Raw genomic sequence first — 26713 nt, forward strand, 5'->3', positions numbered from 1 at the left:
AATCCGAAACTTACAGATCCATGCCTAACCTCAAGTTTCGATTTTTACCTTGATTAACAGGTATAGATCAGTAGAGCTCCTCCTCCTCGTTCCGTGGCCGCAAGAATCGTCCAATTCCGTCAAGAAATGAAAGAGTTATGATGATTTGAAGTTTGGAAGGTAAAGAGAAGAAGAACATACGGGTTCTTTCTTATTTCAGCTAGAGAAATGAGGTTTTGCTGAATTTTAATTCATTTTTCTTGTTTTTATATTAGTGGCCTAAGTCTCTCTTTAGTCCTTAGACTTGCCACCTCCTCACTTCACAATTTGTAACTTTTCTTTTGTCCAATTTAGTCCGTCAAACGCTAAATCTTTTAGATCCGATCAATTCCATATTATTTATTTTCAAATAAATAATATTAGTCCCATATCTTATAATATCAGTTTTCGATATCTTATTTTGGCAATTTTAGCCAAAAACACTCAAATTCCAATTTTGAGGTAACTTGCACTTTTTCTCTCTTTTGTGTCCAAATTTCACTTTAATAATTATCGATAACCATTTTATCGATATTATTTTTATCAATATTAATTCCCGTCTATATTCTATTTAATTTCTATTTTCTGGTAATTAAAAGATCATTTTCAAATTTTGAGCTAAAATGGACTTTTAGCCACTTCCTCAACTTTATCTCTTTAACCCAATTCCATCTTTCTTATGGAATATTATTATTAAAAGTTTTCTTATTAAAATTCCAATATCGACCTACTCGTGTTCTCTTTATCCAACTACTCTGTTTAATTTCTTACTTTTCTCATTTTGACAATTCAAAATAAGACTCATCGCTTCTTTTCTAAATCTCTAAATTCCAGGTTATTACACAGCAGACCCTTGTGCTCCTGACATCGGACACTGTTTTGCATAATGGCCTGGTTGGCCACAAACAAAGCACGCTCCTGGAGCAAGATGACACACTCCATAGTGCCTCCTCCGACAATTCTGGCAATATGGAGTTAAAACTCCAGAACTTCCTGAGCTACGTCCACTTGAACTAGCTCCAGGGGTATTGAAAGGCTTATTACTCTTTCCTTTAAAATTTTTACATCGCGGTCCAGTAAAACCACTTGGATTAAACCACATTTGTGTATTGGCTGTCGCACCAACTTGATCACTCCTTGTTGACATTGGTGCAGTAGAATTTACAATCATGCCAAACTGTACAAACGAAGTCTCCATCTAACGTGCACTGTCTATCAGTTGGATCAAATCTCGGTTCACGTCAGAAACAAGGCTAATAAACTCGGGTCCTAAACCCTTGATGAAACTCGCATTCGCCCTTGCTGGATCAGCCATCAAATCAGGTGCAAATCTTCCCAACCTAGTGAACTCCGTCACATATTCTTGCACTGACCTATTTCCTATTCTCAAATTCAACAATTGATCTCGATAACTCTCGGTCACAGAAAATGGCAGATAAAATTCTCTGTACCGATTAACAAACTCTGCCCAGGCCATTTGATTCATCGTAGGTTGAAATATACGTCGAAACCAATCTTTTGCTGGTCCTTTCATTGACATTTCAACTAACAAGATTGACTGTCTCTCGTCAGCCTGCAAACGTCTAGCATTACGCTCAACTTTCTCAAGAAAATCTAATGCATCGCCTGAACCATCAAATTCTGTTGGTTTGAGCCGCATATAATCCAAAACACTGTCTCTATCGACATTTGCACCAACACGCTGTTGTTGTTGCAATAGTTGCTCCCTATGCATAGCCTGATTCTCCACTTGGTTAGCCTGCATAGCTGCAACTCCAGCTAAGAACTGATTAAAGTCAAAGCCTGGTGCGTTAGGTTGTTGTGGCATCCCAGGAGCCTGAACTGGTTCCTGTTCCTCCACAGCTTGACCTCTAGCTCTACCTCTAGGTCTACCACGCCCACGGTCTCTACCTGCTACGTTGGCCGGTTCATGTTGCCCTATATGCACAGACGACTCATCATGAGCCTCTTCAGGTGCATCTCGTATCATCCCAGCTCGACCGCGAGTTTGTCTTTGGTCAGCCATCCTAACCAAATCAAACCACACTGCAATCAAACGAAGAGTAACAAATACAAATCTAATATAAACGCATATAACCATCTCTATGGTCGCACCTCACGTGCTTATGCGTTTCACAATATATAACTTATGTCAAACTCACTCTAAATTCACACCTTAAAGGAAAAGCTGAATATTTCACAATTAAATGATGACATATCAAGGACATGACTCAAATCCTATTGCTGCAGTAGTTCCTTAGACTCTATTACTCGAGTATCGGCAATGTTACTGTAGACATTCCAGTTCTACAACATTGCTCTGATACCAACTTTGTCACGACCCGATTTCCACCTAGAAACTCGTGCCGAGACCGGCGTTAGGGGATGGGAATGGTTGTTCCGAAACCCGTAGCAAGCCTAGGAAAAACAGTAAAAACTTCTCGCGTTTTGAAAACATAAAAGGTCTCAATCTTTTTTCGCAAGTATTTGAAAAACTTCAGATAAATGGGTAATCAAAACCATGCAATTGCATTTCTGGACTCAGGGTAATACGTGTACACTGCACACATCTTGACACAACCCTGTCCGAAAACAATGCCAGCGGTGCAAACCAGATATCACATTAGATAACCGGTTTAAGCATGCCAAATAATTAATCACAAAGCTTTTATCAAAACCAGGTTTCATATAAACAACTGGCAAAAGCCCTTTTGTATGAAACATGCTTTTGTCCCAAAATGATACGGACAGTAGTTTCATATCAGAGTTTAAGCATTTACAATTGAACTATTGTTTGGAGCTAGAACTACTCTGCAACTCTAGAGTGACCTTTATTTAGTTTCAACTTCCGGAGAAAGAATTGGAAGTTTTGTCACATCAAAATATCATTTACCTGTGAAAAGGGAAATCAACGGGGGTCAAATATGAGTGAATTCACATAGTTACTCAAGCATATTGATAAAAGCAGAAATCGCATGTAAACACACTTTGTGCAGCCAAATAACCGATCCAAATGAAACCCTAAGAGAAGCCCCATTTGGTTAACTGTGGTTAATACCACAGTACATGCTCTCTCGTTTAACACAGGATGAAATGTGAAATCATGTTATCACATTCATCTTATCTCTGTGTAAGGTTTGCTGGGCCGTAAACTGAATTACTGGCTCCCCAGGATAACCTGTTAGGTCTAGGCCGCTTTGCAAGCATCTGGCCAAAGAACCTAACTAGTATGCAATGCAATGATTTATTAATACCGGTGATCACACAGTTCTATTGTTGCCCAATAGATAGCACGTTCCAGTGGATCTATATATTGGTTTTAAATCGACTCTATGCAATGCAATTTCAAACACGTTTTTAGTTATAAATGTTTTGGCATCAATATTCAAAAGTAAATATGCAAACTCACAAAACGGTTATCCACAAAACAGTTCTCGATCACCCTCTACTCTCCTGGTCCGGTAGCTTGCTTGCTCGTCGGATCTAGTTAGAAAACAATTATGAAACACAATTGAAATATGATTTCTAATTCTAAAGAATAAACTATATTGACATTACTAGATATATAACATATCTAGTCTATACTCATGTTAATCTCAACTCATAGTCCTCTAACTATTAATCACTTTGATTAATAGAGAATCTAATTAAAACGTCTCTAAGTTTTAATTAATCGAACTTCTTTAAACGTCCAAGTTCTTTTTAGTCCTTATTGACCGTACCGTTCAAAATTGTTCAAAACTCGTCGGTTCGAAACCCGACGTGCGAAAGCACGTCGGAAACGCGCGCTGGCGCGAGGCCCTGTGCGCCCGCACAGGACACTGTGCGCCCGCACAGTGTCCCTATGCGTCCGCACAGGTGACTGTGCGGTCGCACAGTCTTAAAGAGACTGTGCGCTCGCACAGTCGGGCTGTGCGTCCGCACAGGCACTGTGCGACGCACAGTGGCTGTGCTTTACGCACAGTGGCTGTGCTTTACGCATAGCACAGCCGCGGGAAATCCGTTCCCGGGCCAATTTCCGTCGAGCTACACCCATTTTTCGATCCAAACGCATATACAAACACCAATTCATCCATTTCCGCTATCGGAACGTAAAATCATTACGTATACGTTCGATTCGATACGGTAACCGTTATATATTCGAATATAATCCATTTTCTATATATCCAAATTCAAAATAACGGTTATAACTTTGATTAATAATAGATTACCAATGAAATTTGAGTTAGAAAAGAGAAATCGGATCGAAATCGTCGAACCTACCGTCGCCGTCGCAATCGCCGTTCTCTGAACTCCAAAACCTAATGTTTTGGTTTTCTGTTTCAAATGAAACAATTCATGAATTGTTTCATTATATAGTTTGGTTAAATTCCAAACTAGTCCTTAGGTATTCACGCGTTACTTTAACTCAAATTCTTAAATACTCGTCCGTAACTAAAACGGACAATGAACTCCAAATTTTATGAAATTTTAATCACGAATCCATAATTCGTAATTAGAATAAAAACGTAATTTTTATTCTCACGGGACTTATATTTTATCTTTAATAAATCACTAAATATTTATTAGGGCTAAATTAGACCCACTTAATAAAATTTCTATCTCCAAATTTTATAAAATTTTAGGGGTAACTTTCTAAAAATATTTCGTGAATATTGACTCCAACAATATTAACACGGGACTTATAAATTATCCTATTTTAATTTATAAGCATTTCTTAATTCCCGTTAGTTAAAATATAATTATCCAAATTTTATATTTTAACTTCTATAACTATTTTATATTTCCGGAGATACTATAAATTAAATTTATCCTTAAATTTAATTTACGTTCTCCCGGTCCTATAAATTATTCCTTACGTGGAATAATTTAATCCTTTAATTTTACGGGGTATTACACAAACGTTTCATCTTTTTAGCGATTTAAGCCAAACCTTTATAAACGCAATGAAACAAAACCAGGTGTTTCACCTTTTTAGCAATTTAAGCCAAACGTTTACAAACGTTACGAAACAAATCCAAATGTTTCACCTTTTAAGCGATTTAAGCCAAACGTCTACAAACGCTACAAAACAAATCCAAACGTTTCACCTTTTTAGCGATTTAAGCCAAACGTTTACAAACGTTACGAAACAAATCCAAACGTTTACAAACGTTACAAAACAAATCCAAGCGTTTCACCTTTATAGATATTTAAGCCAAACGTTTACAAACGTTACGAAACAAAACCATAAGTTTCACCTTTTTGGCGATTTATGCCAAACGTTTCACCTTTTTAGCAATTTAAGCCAAACGTTTACAAACTTTACGAAACAAATCCAAACGTTTCACCTTTTTAGCGATTTAAGCAAAACGTTTACAAACGTTACGAAATAAAACCAAACGTTTCCCCTTTTTAACGATTTAAGCCAAACGTTTACAAACGTTACGAAATAAAGCCAAACGTTTACAAACGCTACAAACGAAATCCAAGCGTTTCACCTTTATAGCAATTTAAGCCAAAAAGAATGCAAATGTTACGAAACAAAACCAAACGTTTCCCCTTTTTAGCGATTTCAGCCAAACTTTTACAAACATTACGAAACAAATCCAAGCGTTTAACCTTGTTAGCAATATAAGCAAAACGTTTACTAACGTTACGTAACAAAACAAAACGTTTCACATTTTTAGCAATTTAAGCCAAACGTTTACAAACGCTACAAAATAAATCTAAACATTTCACCTTTTTAGCGATTGAACCCAAACATTTACAAACGTTATGAAACAAATCCAAACGTTTCACCTTTTTTGCAATTGAACCCAAACATTTACAAACGTTATGAAACGAATCCAAACGTTTCACCTTTTTAGCGATTTAAGCCAAACATTAACAAACATTACGAAACAAAACCAAACGTTTCACCTTTTTAGCGATTTAAGCCAAACGTTTACAAACGTTACGAAATAATACCAAACTTTAAAAACTTACGAAACAAATGTTACCAAAAAATCGAAACGTTTACAAACGTTACGAAACAAAACCAAATGTTTCACCTTTTTAGCGATTTAAGCCTAACGTTTACAAACGTTACGAAACAAAACCAAACGTTTCATCTTTTTAGCGATTTAATCCAAACGTTAACAAACATTACGAAATAAAACCAAACGTTTACAATGATACGAAACAAACGTTACGAAACAAATCCAAATGTTTACAAACGTTATGAAACAAAACCAAACGTCTCACATTTTTAGGGATTTAAGCCAAACGTTTACAAAAGTTACAAAACAAAACCAAACGTTTCAACTTTTTGGCGATTTAAGCCATACGTTTACAAACGTTGCGAAACAAAACCAAACGTTTCACCTTTTTAGCGATTTATGCCATACGTTTACAAACGTTACGAAACAAATCCGAATGTTTCAACTTTTTTGCGATATAAGCCAAATGTTGACAAATTAAACGAAACAAATCCAAACGTTTCACCTTTTTAGCGATTTAATTCAAATATTTACAAACGTTAGGAAACAAAACCAAACGTTTCACCGTTTATCGATTTATTCCAAACATTTCACCTTTTTAGCAATTTAAGCCAAACGTTTACAAACGGTTCGAAACAAATCCAAACATTTCCTCTTTTTAGCGATTTAAGCCAAACGTTTATAAAGGTTACAAAACAAATCCAAACGTGTCACCTTTTTAGCAATATAAGCACAACATTTACAAACGTTACGATACAAAGCCAAACGTTTCACCTTTTTATGGATTTAAGCCAAACGTTTACAAAGGGTAGGAAACAAAACCAAACGTGTCACTTTTTTAGCGATTTAAGCCAAACGTTTACAAAGGTTACGAAACAAATCCAAACGTGTCACTTTTTTAGCAATTTAAGCCAAACGTTTATAAACGCTACGAAACAAATCCAAACGTGTCATTTTTTTTAGCAATTTAAGCCAAACGTTTACAAACGCTACGAAACAAATCCAAACGTTTTATCTTTTTAGCAATTTAGGTCAAACGTTTACAAACGTTGCGAAACAAATACAAAAGTTTCACATTTCTAGCAATTTAAGCCGAACATTTACAAAAGTTACGAAGCAAAGCCAAACGTTTAAAATGTTACGAAACAAATCAAATGATTCACCTTTTTAAAAATTTAAGCCAAACGTTTACAAACGTAACGAAAAAAATCCAAGCGTTTCACCTTTTTAGAAATTTAAGCCAAACATTTACAAACGGTACGAGAAAAATCCAAGAGTTTCACCTTTTTAGCAATTTAAGCCAAACGTTTACAAACGGTACGAAATTTCAAACATTTCATCTTTTTAGCACTTTAAGCCAAACATATACAAACGTTATGAAACAAATCCAAACGTTACGAAACAAATCCAAACATTTCGAAACAAATCCAAACGTTTAAAACGTTACGAAACAAATCCAACCGTTTAACCTTTTTAGTGATTTAAACGAACGTTTACAAAAGTTACTAAATAAAACCAAACGTTTCACCTTTTTATCGAGTTAAGCCAAACGTTTGCAAACGTTACGAAAAAAATCTGAACGATTCACCTTTATTAGCAATCTAAGCCAAACGTTTACAAACGTTACGAAACAAATCCAAGCGTTTCAACCTTTTAGCAATTTAAGCCAAACGTTTACAAACACTACGAAACAAAACCAAGTGTTTCACCTTTTTTGCAATTTAATCCAAACGTTTACAAACGTTACAAAACAAATCCAAGTGTTTCACCTTTTTAGCAATTTAAGCCAAACGTTTACAAACGCTACAAAAGAAATCCAAACGTTTCCCCTTTTTAGAGATTTAGGCCAAACGTTTACAAACGTTACGACACAAATCCAAACGTTTACAAACGTTACAAAATAAATTCAAGTGTTTCACCTTTACAGAAATTTATGCCAAACGTTTACAAACGTTACAAAATAAAACTAAACGTTTCACCTTTTTGGCGATTTAAGCCAAACATTTCCCCTTTTTAGCAATATAAGCCAAACGTTTACAAACATTACGAAACAAATCCAAACGTTTCCTCTTTTTAGTGATTTAAGCCAAATGTTTACAAACGTTACCAAACAAATCCAAACGTTTACAAACGTTAAGAAACAAATCCAAGAGTTTCACCTTTATAGCAATTTAAGAAAAACGTTTACAAACGTTTTGAAACAAAACCAAACGTTTCCCCTTTTTAGCGATTTAAGCGAATCGTTTACAAACGTTACGAAACAAAACCAAGTGTTTTACCTTTTTAGCGATTTAAGCCAAACCTTTACAAAACACTACGAAACAAAACCAAGTGTTTCACCTTTTTAGCAATTTAAGCCGAACGTTTACAAACGTTACGAAACAAATTCAAGTGTTTCACCTTTTTAGCGATTTAAGCCAAATGTTTACAAACACTACAAAATAAATCCAAATGTTTCCCCTTTTTAGATATTTAAGCCAAACGTTTACAAACGTTACGAAACAAATCCAAACGCTTACAAAAGTTACAAAACAAATCCAAGCGTTTCACCTTTATAGAAATTTAAGCTAAACGTTTACAAACGTTACAAAATAAAACCAAACGTTTCACCTTTTTAGCGATTTAAGCCAAACGTTTCCCCTTTTTAGCAATATAGACCAAACGTTTACAAACATTACGAAACAAATCCAAATGTTTCCCCTTTTTAGTGATTTAAGCCAAATGTTTACAAACGTTACGAAACAAATCCAAACGTTTACAAACGTTACGAAACAAATCCAAGAGTTTCACCTTTATAGCAATTTAAGCAAAACGTTTACAAACGTTTCACCTTTTTAGCGATTTAAGCCAAACGTTACGAAACAAAACTAAACGTTTCACCTTTTTCGCAATTTAAGCCAAACGTTTACAAACATTACGAAACAAAACCAAACGTTTAAAAAGTTACGAAACAAACGTTACGAAACAAATCCAAATGTTTACAAACGTTATGAAACTAAACCAAACGTCTCACCTTTTTAGGGATTTAAGCCAAACGTTTACAAACGTTACAAAACAAAACTAAACGTTTCACATTTTTAGAGATTTAATCCATACGTTTACAAATGTTACGAAACAAATCCAAACGTTTCACCTTTTTAGCGATTTAAGCCAAATGTTTACAAATGTTTGGAAACAAATCCAAACATTTCACCTTTTTAGCGATTTAAGCCAAACATTTACAAATGTTACGAAACAAAACCAAACGTTTCACCTTTTTAGCGATATAAGCCAAACGTTTCCAAACGTTACGAAACAAAGCCAAACGTTTACAAACGCTACAAAAGAAACCAATCGTTTCACCTTTATAGAAATTTAAGCCAAAAAGAATGCAAATGTTATGAAACAAAACCAAACGTTTCCCCTTTTTAGCGATTTAAGCCAAACTTTTACAAACATTACGAAACAAATCCAAGCGTTTAACCTTTTTAGCAATTTAAGCAAAACGTTTACTAACGATACGTAACAAAACAAAACGTTTCCTATTTTTAGCAATTTAAGACAAACGTTTACAAACGCTACAAAATAAATCCAAACATTTCACCTTTTTAGCGATTGAACCCAAACATTTACAAACGTTATGAAACAAATCCAAACGTTTCACCTTTTTTGCGATTGAACCCAAACATTTACAAACGTTATGAAACGAATCCAAACGTTTCACCTTTTTAGCGATTTAAGCCAAACATTAACAAACATTACGAAACAAAACCAAACGTTTCCCCTTTTTAGCGATTTAAGCCAAACGTTTACAAACGTTACGAAATAATACCAAACTTTAAAACCTTACGAAACAAATGTTACGAAAAAAATCGAAACGTTTACAAACGATACGAAACAAAACCAAACGTTTCACCTTTTTAGCGATTTAAGCCTAACGTTTACAAACGTTACGAAACAAAACCAAACGTTTCATCTTTTTAGCGACTTAAGCCAAACGTTTACAAACATTACGAAATAAAACCAAACGCTGACAATGATACGAAACAAACGTTACTAAACAAATCCAAATGTTTACAAACGTTATGAAACAAAACAAACATCTCACATTTTTAGGGATTTAAGCCAAACGTTTACAAACGTTACGAAACAAAACCAAACGTTTCACCTTTTTAGCGATTTAAGCCATACGTTAACAAACTTTGCGAAACAAAACCAAACGTTTCACCTTTTTAGCGATATATGCCATACGTTTACAAACGTTACGAAACAAATCCGAACGTTTCACCTTTTTTGCGATATAAGCCAAATGTTTACAAATTAAACGAAACAAATCCAAACGTTTCACCTTTTTAGCGATTTAATTCAAATATTTACAAACGTTACGAAAAAAATCAAACGTTTCACCTTTTATCGATTTATTCCAAACATATAACCTTTTTAGCAATTTAAGCCAAACGTTTACAAACGGTACGAAACAAATCCAAACATTTCACCTTTTTAGCGATTTAAGCCAAACATTTATAAGGGTTACAAAACGAATCCAAACGTGTCACCTTTTTAGCAATCTAAGCAAAACGTTTATCAACGTTACGAAACAAAGCCAAACGTTTCACCTTTTTATGGATTTAAGCCAAACGTTTCACCTTTTTATGGATTTAAGCCAAACGTTTACAAAGGGTAGGAAACAAAACCAAACATTTCACCTTTTAGCGATTTAAGCCAAACGTTTACAAAGGTTACGAAACAAATCCAAACGTGTCACGTTTTTAGCAATTTAAGCAAAACGTTTACAAACGCTACGAAACAAATCCAAACGTGTCGCTTCTTTTTAGCAATTTAAGCCAAACGTTTACAAACGCTACGAAACAAATCCAAACGTTTTATCTTTTTAGCGATTTAAGTCAAACGTTTACAAACGTTGCGAAACAAATACAAACGTTTAACATTTCTAGCAATTTAAGCCGAACATTTACAAAAGTTACGAAATAAAGCCAAAGTTTAAAATGTTAAGAAACAAATCAAACGATTCACCTTTTTATAAATTTAAGCCAAACGTTTACAAACGTAAAGAAACAAATCCAAGCGTTTCAACTTTTCAGAAATTTAAGCCAAACATTTACAAACGGTACGAAACAAATCCAAGAGTTTCACCTTTTTAGCAATTTAAGCCAAACGTTTACAAACGGTACGAAATTTCAAACATTTCATCTTTTTAGCAATTTATGCCAAACATATACAAACGTTACGAAACAAATCCAAACGTTACGAAACAAATCCAAACGTTTAAAACGTTACGAAACAAATCCAACCGTTTAACTTTTTTTGTGATTTAAACGAACGTTTACAAAAGTTACGAAATAAAACCAAACGTTTCACCTTTTTAACGAGTTAAGCCAAACGTTTGCAAATGTTACGAAACAAATCCAAACGTTTCACCTTTTTAGCAATTTAAGCCAAACGTTTACAAACGTTACGAAACAAATCCAAGCGTTTCAACCTTTTAGCAATTTAAGGCAAACGTTTACAAACACTACGAAACAAAACCAAGTGTTTCACCTTTTTAGCAATTTAATCCAAACTTTTACAATTGTTACGAAACAAATCCAAGTGTTTCACCTTTTTAGCGATTTAAACCAAACGTTTACAAACGGTACAAAAGAAATCCAAACATTTCCCCTTTTAGAGATTTAAGCCAAACGTTTACAAACGTTACGAAACAAATCCAAACGTTTACAAACGTTACAAAACAAATCCAAGCGTTTCACCTTTATAGAAATTTATGCCAAACGTTTACAAACGTTACAAAATAAAACCAAACGTTTCACCTTTTTGGCGATTTAAGCCAAACATTTCCCCTTTTTAGCAATATAAGCCAAACGTTTACAAACATTACGAAACAAATCCAAACGTTTCCCCTTTTTTGTGATTTAAACCAAATGTTTACAAACGTTACCAAACAAATCCAAACATTTACAAACGTTAAGAAACAAATCCAAGAGTTTCACCTTTATAGCAATTTAAGCAAAACCTTTACAAACGTTTTGAAACAAAACCAAACGTTTCCCCTTTTTAGCGATTTAAGCGAAATGTTTACAAACGTTACGAAACAAAACCAAGTGTTTAACCTTTTTAACGATTTAAGCCAAACCTTTACAAACACTACGAAACAAAACCAAGTGTTTCACCTTTTTAGCGATTTAAGCCAAACGTTTACAAACACTACAAAATAAATCCAAACGTTTCCCCTTTTTAGAGATTTAAGCCAAACGTTTACAAACGCTACGAAACAAATCCAAGTGTTTCACCTTTTTAGCGATTTAAGCCAAACGTTTACAAACATTACGAAACAAATCCAAACGCTTACAAACGTTACAAAACAAATCCAAGCGTTTCACCTTTATAGAAATTTAAGTCAAACGTTTACAAACGTTACAAAATAAAACCAAACGTTTCACCTTTTTAGCGATTTAAGCCAAACGTTTCCCCTTTTTAGCAATATAAACCAAACGTTTACAAACATTACGAAACAAATCCAAATGTTTCCCTTTTTTAGTGATTTAAGCCAAATGTTTACAAACGTTACCAAACAAATCCAAATGTTTACAAACGTTACGAAATAAATCCAAGAGTTTCACCTTTATAGCAATTTAAGCAAAACGTTTACGAACGTTTCGAAACAAAACCAAACGTTTCACCTTTTTAGCGATTTAAGCCAAACGTTTACAAACGTTACGGAACAAAACGAAACGTTTCCCCTTTTTCGCAATTTAAGCCAAACGTTTACAAACATTACGAAACAAAACCAAACGTTTAAAAAGTTACGAAACAAACGTTACGAAACAAATCCAAATGTTTACAAACGTTATGAAACTAAACCAAACGTCTGACCTTTTTAGGGATTTAAGCCAAACGTTTACAAACGTTACAAAACAAAACCAAACGTTTCACATTTTTAGAGATTTAATCCATACGTTTACAAATGTTACGAAACAAATCCAAACTTTTCACCTTTTGAGCGATTTAAGCCAAATGTTTACAAATGTTTGGAAACAAATCCAAACATTTCACCTTTTTAGCGATTTAAGCCAAATATTTACAAATGTTACGGAAAAAAACAAAACGTTTCACCTCTTTAGCGATATAAGCCAAACGTTTCAAAATGTTACGAAACAAAACCAAACGTTTAAAACGTTACGACAAAAATCCAAACGTTTGCAAACGTTTCCCAATTTTAGTTATTTAAGCCAAACGTTTATGAACATTACAAAAAAAAACCAAACGTTTGTAAACATTACCAAATAAATCCAAACGTTTCACATTTTTAATGATATTAACCAAACGTTTACAAAAGTTACGAAACAAATCCAAACGTTTCACCATTTTAGTGATTTAAGACAAACGTTTACAAACGTTACGAAACAAATCCAAATGTTTAAAACATTACGAAACAAATCCAACCGTTTCACTTTTTTAGCAATTTAAGACGAACGTTTACAAAGGTTTCTAAACAAAACCAAACGTTTCACCTTTTTATTGATTTAAGCCAAACGTTTACAAACGTTACGAAACAAATCCACACGTTTCACCTTTTTAGCGATTTAAGCCAAACGTTTACAAACGTTACGAAACAAATCCAAGCGTTTCAACTTTTTAGCAATTTAAGCCAAACGTTTACAAACGTTACAAAACAAATCCAAGCGTTTCACCTTTTTAGCAATTTAAACCAAACGTTTAAAACGTTACGAAACAAATCTAAACGTTTCGCATTTTTAGCAATTTGAGCCAAACGTATACAAACGTTACAAGAAAAATTCAAACGTTTACAAGCGTTACAAAACAAACGTTTACAAGCGTTACAAAACAAATCCAAACGTTTCACCTATTTAGCGATTTAAGTCGAACGTATACAAACGTTACGAAACAAAACCAAACGTTTCACCTTTTTTGCGATTTAAGCCAAACGCTTTCAAATGTTACGGAACAAATCCAAACGTTTCGCGTTTTTAGCGATTTATGCCAAACATTTACAAACGTTACGGAACAAATTAAAACGTTTCACCTTTTTAGCGATTTAAGCCAAACGTTTGCAAACGCTATGAAACAAATCCAAAACGTTTTATCTTTTTAGCGATTGATGGTAAACCTTTACAAACGTTACGAAACAAATACAAACGTTTCACATTTTTAGCGATTTAAGCCGAACATTTACAAAAGTTACAAAATAAAACCAATCGTTTAAAACGTTACGAAACAAATCGAAACGTTTCCCCTTTTGAACAATTTAAGCCAAACGTTTACAAACGTAATGAAACAAATCGAAGCGTTTAACCTTTTTAGCAATTTCAGCCAAACGTTTACAAACGTTACAAAACAAATCCAAGCGTTTCACCTTTTTAACAATTTAAGCCAAACGTTAACAAACTTTACGAAATTTCAAACATTACACCTTTTTAGCGATTTAAGCCAAACGTTTACAAACGTTACGAAATTTAAAACGTTTCACTTTTTTAGCGATTTAAGCCAAACGTATACAAACGTTACGAAACAAATCCAAACTTTTAACCTTTTAGCGATTTATGCCAAACGTTTACAAACGTTACAAAACAAATCCAAGCATTTCCCCATTTCAGCGATTTAAGCCAAACATTAAAAACGTTACGAAACAAATCCAAACGTTTCACCTTTTAGCGATTTAAGCCAAACCTTTACAAACGTTACGAAACAAAACCAAGTGTTTCACCTTTTTAGCAATTTAAGCCAAACGTTTACAAACGTTACGAAACAAATCCAAGTGTTTCACCTTTTTAGCAATTTAAGCCAAACGTTTACAAACGCTACAAAACAAATCCAAAAGTTTCACCTTTTTAGCGATTTAAGCCAAACGTTTACAAACGTTACGAAACAAAACCAAACGTTTCATCTTTTTAGCGATTTAAGCCAAACGTTTACTAACATTACCAAATAAAACCAAACATTTAAAACGTTACTAAACAAACGTTACGAAACAAATCCAAATGTTTACAAACTTTACGAAATAAAACCAAACGTCTCACTCTTTTTAGGGATTTAAGCCAAACATTTACAAACGTTGCGAAAGAAAACAAAACGTTTCATCTTTTTAGCGATTTAAGCCATACGTTTACAAACGTTACGAAACAAATCCAAACGTTTCACCTTTTTTGGCATTTAAGCCAAATGTTTACAAATGTTACGAAACAAACCCAAACGTTTCATCTTTTTAGCTATTTAAGCCAAACCTTTACAAACGTTACGAAACAAAACCAAGTGTTTCACCTTTTTAGCAATTTAAGCCAAACGTTACGAAACAAATCCGAGTGTTTCACCTTTTTAGCAATTTAAGCCAAACGTTTACAAACGCTACGTAACAAATCCAAACGTTTCACCTTTTTAGCGATTTAAGCCAAACGTTTACAAACGTTACGAAACAAAACCAAACGTTTCATCTCTTTAGCGATTTAAGCCAAACGTTTACAAACATTACGAAATAAAACCAAACGTTTAAGACGTTATGAAACAAACGTTACGAAACAAATCCAAATGTTTACAAACTTTACGAAACAAAACCAAACATCTAACTCTTTTTAGGGATTTAAGCAGTACGTTTACAAACGTTACGAAACAAAACCAAACGTTTCACCTTTTTAGCGATTTAAGCCATAAGTTTACAAATGCAACGAAACGTTTCACCTTTTTTGCCATTTAAGACAAATGTTTACTAATGTTACGAAACAAACCCAAACGTTTCACTTTTTTAGCGATTTAAGCCAAACATTTACAAACGTTACGAAACAAAACCAAACGTTTCGCCTTTTTAGCGATTTACGCCTAACATTTACAAACGTTACGAAACAAATCCAAATGTTTAAAACGTTAGAAAAAAAATCCAAACGTTTACAAACGTTACAAAACAACACCAAACGTTTCCCCATTTTAGCCATTTCAGCCAAACATTAATAAACATTATGAAACAAAACCGAACGTTTGTAAACGTTACCAAATAAATCCAAACGTTTCACATTTTTAGTGATATAAGCCAAACGTTTACAAAAGTTATGAAACAAATCCAAACGTTTCACCATTCTATTGATTTAAGCCAAACGTTTACAAACGTTACGAAACAAATCCAAACGTTTATAACGTTACGAAACAAATCCACCCGTTTCACATTTTTAGCAATTTAAGACGAACGTTTACAAAGGTTTCGAAAGAAAACCAAACGTTTTGACCTTTTTATCGATTTAAGAAAAACGTTGACAAACGTTACGAAACAAATCCAAACGTTTCACCTTTATAGCGATTTAAGCCAAACGTTTACAAACGTTATGAAACAAATCCAAGCGTTTCAACTTTTTAGCAATTTAAGCCAAACATTTACAAACGTTACGAAACAAATCCAAGTGTTTCACCTTTTTAGCGATTTAAGCCAAACGTTTACAAACACTACAAAATAAATCCAAATGTTTCCCCTTTTTAGATATTTAAGCCAAACGTTTACAAACGTTACGAAACAAATCCAAACGCTTACAAAAGTTACAAACAAATCCAAGCGTTTCACCTTTATAGAAATTTAGGCCAAACGTTTACAAACGTTACAAAATAAAACCAAACGTTTCACCTTTTTAGCGATTTAAGCCAAACGTTTCCCCTTTTTAGCAATATAAACCAAACGTTTACAAACATTACGAAACAAATCCAAATGTTTCCCCTTTTTAGTGATTTAAGACAAATGTTTACAAACGTTACGAAACAAATCCAAACGTTTACAAACGTTACGAAACAAATCCAAGAGTTTCACCTTTATAGAAATTTAAGCAAAACGTTTACAAACGTTTCGAAACAAAACCAAACGTTTCACCTTTTTAGCGATTTAAGCCAAACGTTACGAAACAAAACTAAACGTTTCACCTTTTTCGCAATTTAAGCCAAACGTTTACAAACATTACGAAACAAAACCAAACGTTTAAAAAGTTACGAAACAAACGTTACGAAACAAATCCAAATGTTTACAAACGTTATGAAACTAAACCAAACGTCTCACCTTTTTAGGGATTTAAGCCAAACGTTTACAAACGTTACAAAACAAAACTAAACGTTTCACATTTTTAGAGATTTAATCCATACGTTTACAAATGTTACGAAACAAATCCAAACGTTTCACCTTTTTAGCGATTTAAGCCAAATGTTTACAAATGTTTGGAAACAAATCCAAACATTTCACCTTTTTAGCGATTTAAGCCAAACATTTACAAATGTTACGAAACAAAACCAAACGTTTCACCTTTTTAGCGATATAAGCAAAACGTTTCCAAACGTTACGAAACAAAGCCAAACGTTTACAAACGCTACAAAAGAAACCAATCGTTTCACCTTTATCGAAATTTAAGCCAAAAAGAATGCAAATGTTATGAAACAAAACCAAACGTTTCCCCTTTTTAGCGATTTAAGCCAAACTTTTACAAACATTACGAAACAAATCCAAGCGTTTAACCTTTTTAGCAATTTAAGCAAAACGTTTACTAACGATACGTAACAAAACAAAACGTTTCCCATTTTTAGCAATTTAAGACAAACGTTTACAAACGCTACAAAATAAATCCAAACATTTCACCTTTTTAGCGATTGAACCCAAACATTTACAAACGTTATGAAACAAATCCAAACGTTTCACCTTTTTTGCGATTGAACCCAAACATTTACAAACGTTATGAAACGAATCCAAACGTTTCACCTTTTTAGCGATTTAAGCCAAACATTAACAAACATTACGAAACAAAACCAAACGTTTCCCCTTTTTAGCGATTTAAGCCAAACATTTACAAACGTTACGAAATAATACCAAACTTTAAAACCTTACGAAACAAACGTTACGAAAAAAATCGAAACGTTTACAAACGATACGAAACAAAACCAAACGTTTCACCTTTTTAGCGATTTAAGCCTAACGTTTACAAACGTTACGAAACAAAACCAAACGTTTCATCTTTTTAGCGATTTAAGCCAAACGTTTACAAACATTACGAAATAAAACCAAACGCTGACAATGATACGAAACAAACGTTACTAAACAAATCCAAATGTTTACAAACATTATGAAACAAAACAAACATCTCACATTTTTAGGGATTTAAGCCAAATGTTTACAAACGTTACGAAACAAAACCAAACGTTTCACCTTTTTAGCGATTTAAGCCATACGTTAACAAACTTTGCGAAACAAAACCAAACGTTTCACCTTTTTAGCGATATATGCCATACGTTTACAAACGTTACGAAACAAATCCGAACGTTTCACCTTTTTTGCGATATAAGCCAAATGTTTACAAATTAAACGAAACAAATCCAAACGTTTCACCTTTTTAGCGATTTAATTCAAATATTTACAAACGTTACGAAAAAAATCAAACGTTTCACCTTTTATCGATTTATTCCAAACATTTCACCTTTTTAGCAATTTAAGCCAAACGTTTACAAACGGTACGAAAAAAATCCAAACATTTCACCTTTTTAGCGATTTAAGCCAAAAATTTATAAGGGTTACAAAACAAATCCAAACGTGTCACCTTTTTAGCAATTTAAGCAAAACGTTTATAAACGTTACGAAACAAAGCCAAACGTTTCACCTTTTTATGGATTTAAGCCAAACGTTTACAAAGGGTAGGAAACAAAACCAAACATTTCACCTTTTAGCGATTTAAGCCAAACCTTTACAAAGGTTACGAAACAAATCCAAACGTGTCACGTTTTTAGCAATTTAAGCAAAACGTTTACAAACGCTACGAAACAAATCCAAACGTGTCGCTTCTTTTTAGCAATTTAAGCCAAACGTTTACAAACGCTACGAAACAAATCCAAACGTTTTATCTTTTTAGCGATTTAAGTCAAACGTTTACAAACGTTGCGAAACAAATACAAACGTTTAACATTTCTAGCAATTTAAGCCGAACATTTACAAAAGTTACGAAATAAAGCCAAAGTTTAAAATGTTAAGAAACAAATCAAACGATTCACCTTTTTATAAATTTAAGCCAAACGTTTACAAACGTAAAGAAACAAATCCAAGCGTTTCACCTTTTTAGAAATTTAAGCCAAACATTTACAAACGGTACGAAACAAATCCAAGAGTTTCACCTTTTTAGCAATTTAAGCCAAACGTTTACAAACGGTACGAAATTTCAAACATTACATCTTTTTAGCAATTTATGCCAAACATATACAAACGTTACGAAACAAATCCAAACGTTACGAAACAAGTCCAAACGTTTCGAAACAAATCCAAACGTTTAAAACGTTACGAAACAAATCCAACCGTTTAACTTTTTTAGTGATTTAAACGAACGTTTACAAAAGTTACGAAATAAAACCAAACGTTTCACCTTTTTAACGAGTTAAGCCAAACGTTTGCAAATGTTACGAAACAAATCCAAACGTTTCACCTTTTTAGCAATTTAAGCCAAATGTTTACAAACGTTACGAAACAAATCCAAGCGTTTCAACCTTTTAGCAATTTAAGCCAAACGTTTACAAACACTACGAAACAAAACCAAGTGTTTCACCTTTTTAGCAATTTAATCCAAACTTTTACAATTGTTACGAAACAAATCCAAGTGTTTCACCTTTTTAGCGATTTAAACCAAACGTTTACAAACGGTACAAAAGAAATACAAACATTTCCCCTTTTAGAGATTTAAGCCAAACGTTTACAAACGTTACGAAACAAATCCAAACGTTTACAAACGTTACAAAACAAATCCAAGCGTTTCACCTTTATAGAAATTTATGCCAAACGTTTACAAACGTTACAAAATAAAACCAAACGTTTCACCTTTTTGGCGATTTAAGCCAAACATTTCCCCTTTTTAGCAATATAAGCCAAACGTTTACAAACATTACGAAACAAATCCAAACATTTCCCCTTTTTTGTGATTTAAACCAAATGTTTACAAACGTTACCAAACAAATCCAAACATTTACAAACGTTAAGAAACAAATCCAAGAGTTTCACCTTTATAGCAATTTAAGCAAAACCTTTACAAACGTTTTGAAACAAAACCAAACGTTTCCCCTTTTTAGCGATTTAAGCGAAATGTTTACAAACGTTACGAAACAAAACCAAGTGTTTAACCTTTTTAACGATTTAAGCCAAACCTTTACAAACACTACGAAACAAAACCAAGTGTTTCACCTTTTTAGCGATTTAAGCCAAACGTTTACAAACACTACAAAATAAATCCAAACGTTTCCCCTTTTTAGAGATTTAAGCCAAACGTTTACAAACGCTACGAAACAAATCCAAGTGTTTCACCTTTTTAGCGATTTAAGCCAAAAGTTTACAAACATTACGAAACAAATCCAAACGCTTACAAACGTTACAAAACAAATCCAAGCGTTTCACCTTTATAGAAATTTAAGTCAAACGTTTACAAACGTTACAAAATAAAACCAAACATTTCACCTTTTTAGCGATTTAAGCCAAACGTTTCCCCTTTTTAGCAATATAAACCAAACGTTTACAAACATTACGAAATAAATCCAAATGTTTCCCTTTTTTAGTGATTTAAGCCAAATGTTTACAAACGTTACCAAACAAATCCAAATGTTTACAAACGTTACGAAACAAATCCAAGAGTTTCACCTTTATAGCAATTTAAGCAAAACGTTTACAAACGTTTCGAAACAAAACCAAACGTTTCACCTTTTTAGCGATTTAAGCCAAACGTTTACAAACGTTACGGAACAAAACGAAACGTTTCCCCTTTTTCGCAATTTAAGCCAAACGTTTACAAATATTACGAAACAAAACCAAACGTTTAAAAAGATACGAAACAAACGTTACGAAACAAATCCAAATGTTTACAAACGTTATGAAACTAAACCAAACGTCTCACCTTTTTAGGGATTTAAGCCAAACGTTTACAAACGTTACAAAACAAAACCAAACGTTTCACATTTTTAGAGATTTAATCCATACGTTTACAAATGTTACGAAACAAATCCAAACTTTTCACCTTTTGAGCGATTTAAGCCAAATGTTTACAAATGTTTGGAAACAAATCCAAACATTTCACCTTTTTAGCGATTTAAGCCAAATATTTACAAATGTTACGGAAAAAAACTAAACGTTTCACCTCTTTAGCGATATAAGCCAAACGTTTCAAAACGTTACGAAACAAAACCAAACGTTTAAAACGTTACGACAAAAATCCAAACGTTTACAAACGTTTCCCAATTTTAGTTATTTAAGCCAAACGTTTATGAACATTACAAAAAAAAACCAAACGTTTGTAAACATTACCAAATAAATCCAAACGTGTCACATTTTTAATGATATAAGCCAAACGTTTACAAAAGTTACGAAACAAATCCAAACGTTTCACCATTTTAGTGATTTAAGCCAAACGTTTACAAACGTTACGAAACAAATCCAAATGTTTAAAACATTACGAAACAAATCCAACCGTTTCACTTTTTTAGCAATTTAAGACGAACGTTTACAAAGGTTTCTAAACAAAACCAAACGTTTCACCTTTTTATTGATTTAAGCCAAACGTTTACAAACGTTACGAAACAAATCCACACGTTTCACCTTTTTAGCGATTTAAGCCAAACGTTTACAAACGTTACGAAACAAATCCAAGCGTTTCAACTTTTTAGCAATTTAAGCCAAACGTTTACAAACGTTACAAAACAAATCCAAGCGTTTCACCTTTTTAGCAATTTAAACCAAACGTTTAAAACGTTACGAAACAAATCTAAACGTTTTGCATTTTTAGCAAATTGAGCCAAACGTATACAAACGTTACAAGAAAAATTCAAACGTTTACAAGCGTTACAAAACAAATGTTTACAAGCGTTACAAAACAAATCCAAACGTTTCACCTATTTAGCGATTTAAGTCGAACGTATACAAACGTTACGAAATAAAACCAAACGTTTCACCTTTTTTGCGATTTAAGCCAAACGCTTTCAAATGTTACGGAACAAATCCAAACGTTTCGCGTTTTTACCGATTTATGCCAAACATTTACAAACGTTACGGAACAAATTAAAACGTTTCACCTTTTTAGCGATTTAAGCCAAACGTTTGCAAACGCTACGAAACAAATCCAAAACGTTTTATCTTTTTAGCGATTGATGGTAAACCTTTACAAACGTTTCGAAACAAATACAAACGTTTCACATTTGTAGCGATTTAAGCCGAACATTTACAAAAGTTACAAAATAAAACCAATCGTTTAAAACGTTACGAAACAAATCGAAACGTTTCACCTTTTGAACAATTTAAGCCAAACGTTTACAAACGTAATGAAACAAATCGAAGCGTTTAACCTTTTTAGCAATTTAAGCCAAACGTTTACAAACGTTACAAAACAAATCCAAGCGTTTCACCTTTTTAGCAATTTAAGCCAAACGTTAACAAACGATACGAAATTTCAAACATTAAACCTTTTTAGCGATTTAAGCCAAACGTTTACAAACGTTACGAAATTTAAAACGTTTCACTTTTTTAGCGATTTAAGCCAAACGTATACAAACGTTACGAAACAAATCCAAACTTTTAACCTTTTAGCGATTTATGCCAAACGTTTACAAACGTTACAAAACAAATCCAAGCATTTCCCCATTTCAGCGATTTAAGCCAAACGTTAAAAACGTTACGAAACAAATCCAAACGTTTCACCTTTTAGCGATTTAAGCCAAACCTTTACAAACGTTACGAAACAAAACCAAGTGTTTCACCTTTTTAGCAATTTAAGCCAAACGTTTACAAACGTTACGAAACAAATCCAAGTGTTTCACCTTTTTAGCAATTTAAGCCAAACGTTTACAAACGCTACGAAACAAATCCAAAAGTTTCACCTTTTTAGCGATTTAAGCCAAACGTTTACAAACGTTACGAAACAAAACCAAACGTTTCATCTTTTTAGCGATTTAAGCCAATCGTTTACTAACATTACCAAATAAAACCAAACATTTAAAACGTTACTAAACAAACGTTACAAAACAAATCCAAATGTTTACAAACTTTACGAAATAAAACCAAACGTCTCACTCTTTTTAGGGATTTAAGCCAAACATTTACAAACGTTGCGAAAGAAAACAAAACGTTTCATCTTTTTAGCGATTTAAGCCATACGTTTACAAACGTTACGAAACAAATCCAAACGTTTCACCTTTTTTGGCATTTAAGCCAAATGTTTACAAATGTTACGAAACAAACCCAAACGTTTCACCTTTTTAGCTATTTAAGCCAAACCTTTACAAACGTTACGAAACAAAACCAAGTGTTTCACCTTTTTAGCAATTTAAGCCAAACGTTACGAAACAAATCCAAGTGTTTCACCTTTTTAGCAATTTAAGCCAAACGTTTACAAACGCTACGTAACAAATCCAAACGTTTCCCCTTTTTAGCGATTTAAGCCAAACGTTTACAAACGTTACGAAACAAAACCAAACGTTTCATCTCTTTAGCGATTTAAGCCAAACGTTTACAAACATTACGAAATAAAACCAAACGTTTAAGACGTTATGAAACAAACGTTACGAAACAAATCCAAATGTTTACAAACTTTACGAAACAAAACCAAACATCTAACTCTTTTTAGGGATTTAAGCAGTACGTTTACAAACGTTACGAAACAAAACCAAACGTTTCATCTCTTTAGCGATTTAAGCCATAAGTTTACAAATGCAACGAAACGTTTCACCTTTTTTGCCATTTAAGACAAATGTTTACTAATGTTACGAAACAAACCCAAGCGTTTCACTTTTTTAGCGATTTAAGCCAAACATTTACAAACGTTACGAAACAAAACCAAACGTTTCGCCTTTTTAGCGATTTACGCCTAACGTTTACAAACGTTACGAAACAAATCCAAATGTTTAAAACGTTAGAAAAAAAATCCAAACGTTTACAAACGTTACAAAACAACACCAAACGTTTCCCCATTTTAGCCATTTCAGCCAAACATTAATAAACATTATGAAACAAAACCAAACGTTTGTAAACGTTACCAAATAAATCCAAACGTTTCACATTTTTAGTGATATAAGCCAAACGTTTACAAAAGTTACGAAACAGATCCAAACGTTTCCCCATTCTATTGATTTATGCCAAACGTTTACAAACGTTACGAAACAAATCCAAACGTTTATAACGTTACGAAACAAATCCAACCGTTTCACCTTTTTAGCAATTTAAGACGAACGTTTACAAAGGTTTCGAAAGAAAACCAAACGTTTTGACCTTTTTATCGATTTAAGAAAAACGTTTACAAACGTTACGAAACAAATCCAAACGTTTCACCTTTATAGCGATTTAAGCCAAACGTTTACAAACGTTATGAAACAAATCCAAGCGTTTCAACTTTTTAGCAATTTAAGCCAAACATTTACAAACGTTACGAAACAAATCCAAGCGTTTCACCTTTTTAGAAATTTAAACCAAACGTTAAAACGTTAGAAACAAATCTAAACGTTTCGCATTTTCAGCAATTTGAGCCAAACGTTTACAAACGTTACAAGACAAATTCAAACATTTCCCCTTTTTGACGATTTAAGCCAAACGTTTACAAACGTTACAAAACAAATCCAAACGTTTCCCCTATTTAGCGATTTAAGCCGAACGTATACAAACGTTACGAAACAAAACCAAACGTTTCACCTTTTTTGCGATTTAAGCCAAACGTTTTCAAATGTTACGGAACAAATCCAAACGTTTCACCTTTTTAGCAATTTAAGCCAAACGTTTACAAACGTTACGGAACAAATTAAAACGTTTAACCTTTTTAGCGATTTAAGCCAAATGTTTGCAAACGTTACGAAAAAAATCCAAAGTGTTTCACCTTTTTAGCAATATAAGCCAAACGTATACAAACGTTACGAAACAAATCCAAGTGTTTCACCTTTTTAGCAATTTAAGCCAAACGTTTACAAACGCTACGAAACAAATCCAAACGTTTCCCCTTTTTTGCGATTTAAGCCAAACGTTTACAAACGTTACGAAACAAAACCAAACGTTTCATCTTCTTAGCGATTTAAGCCAAACGTTTACAAACATTATGAAATAAAACCAAATGTTTAAAACGTTACGGAACAAACGTTACGAAACATATCCAAATGTTTACAAACTTTACGAAACAAAACCAAACGTCTCACTCTTTTTAGGGATTTAAGCCAAACGTTTACAAACGTTACGAAACAAAACCAAACGTTTTACCTTTTTAGCGATTTAAGCCATACGTTTACAAACGTTATGAAACAAAACCAAACGTTTCACCTTTTTTGCGATTTAAGCCAAACGTTTTCAAATGTTACGGAACAAATCCAAACGTTTCGCGTTTTTAGCGATTTATGCCAAACATTTACAAACATTACGGAACAAATTATAACGTTTCACCTTTTTAGCGATTTAGGCCAAACGTTTGCAAACGCTACGAAACAAATCCAAAATGTTTTATCTTTTTAGCGATTAATGGCAAACCTTTACAAACGTTACGAAACAAATACAAATGTTTCACATTTTTAGTGATTTAAGCCGAACATTTACAAAAGTTACAAAATAAAACCAATCGTTTAAAACGTTACGAAACAAATCGAAACGTTTTGCCTTTTGAACAATTTAAGCCAAACGTTTACAAACGTAATGAAACAAATCGAAGCGTTTAACCTTTTTAGCAATTTAAGCCAAACGTTTACAAACGTTACAAAACAAATCCAAGCGTTTCACCTTTTTAGCAATTTAAGCCAAACGTTTACAAACGTTACGAAATTTCAAACATTACACCTTTTTAGCGATTTAAGCCAAACGTTTACAAACGTTACGAAATTTAAAACGTTTCACTTTTTTAGCGATTTACGCCAAACGTATACAAACGTTACGAAACAAATCCAAACTTTTAACCTTTTAGCGATTTATGCCAAACGTTTACAAACGTTACAAAACAAATCCAAGCATTTCCCCATTTTAGCGATTTAAGCCAAACTTTAAAAACGTTACGAAACAAATCCAAATGTTTCACCTTTTTAGCGATTTAAGCCAAACCTTTACAAACGTTACGAAACAAAACCAAGTGTTTCACCTTTTTAGCAATTTAAGCCAAACGTTTACAAACGTTACGAAACAAATCCAAGTGTTTCACCTTTTTAGCGATTTAAGCCAAATGTTTACAAACGCTACGAAACAAATCCAAAAGTTTCACCTTTTTAGCGATTTAAGCCAAACGTTTACAAACGTTACGAAACAAAACCAAACGTTTCATCTTTTTAGCGATTTAAGCCAAACGTTTACAAATATTACCAAATAAAACCAAACATTTAAAACATTACTAAACAAATGTTACGAAACACATCCAAATGTTTACAAACTTTACGAAATAAAACCAAATGTCTCACTCTTTTTAGGGATTAAAGCCAAACGTATACAAACGTTACGAAACAAAACAAAATGCTTTACCTTTTTAGCGATTTAAGCCATACGTTTACAAACTTTACGAAACAAATTCAAACGTTTCACTTTTTTTGCCATTTAAGCCAAATGTTTACAAATGTTACGAAACAAACCCAAACGTTTCACCTTTTTAGCTATATAAGCCAAACCTTTACAAACGTTACGAAACAAAACCAAGTGTTTCACCTTTTTAGCAATTTAAGCCAAACGTTACGAAACAAATCCAAGTGTTTCACCTTTTTAGCAATTTAAGCCAAACGTTTACAAACGCTACGTAACAAATCCA

This window comes from Mercurialis annua, linkage group LG1-X, assembly GCF_937616625.2.
Source record: "Mercurialis annua linkage group LG1-X, ddMerAnnu1.2, whole genome shotgun sequence".
NCBI classification, from domain to species: domain Eukaryota; kingdom Viridiplantae; phylum Streptophyta; class Magnoliopsida; order Malpighiales; family Euphorbiaceae; genus Mercurialis; species Mercurialis annua.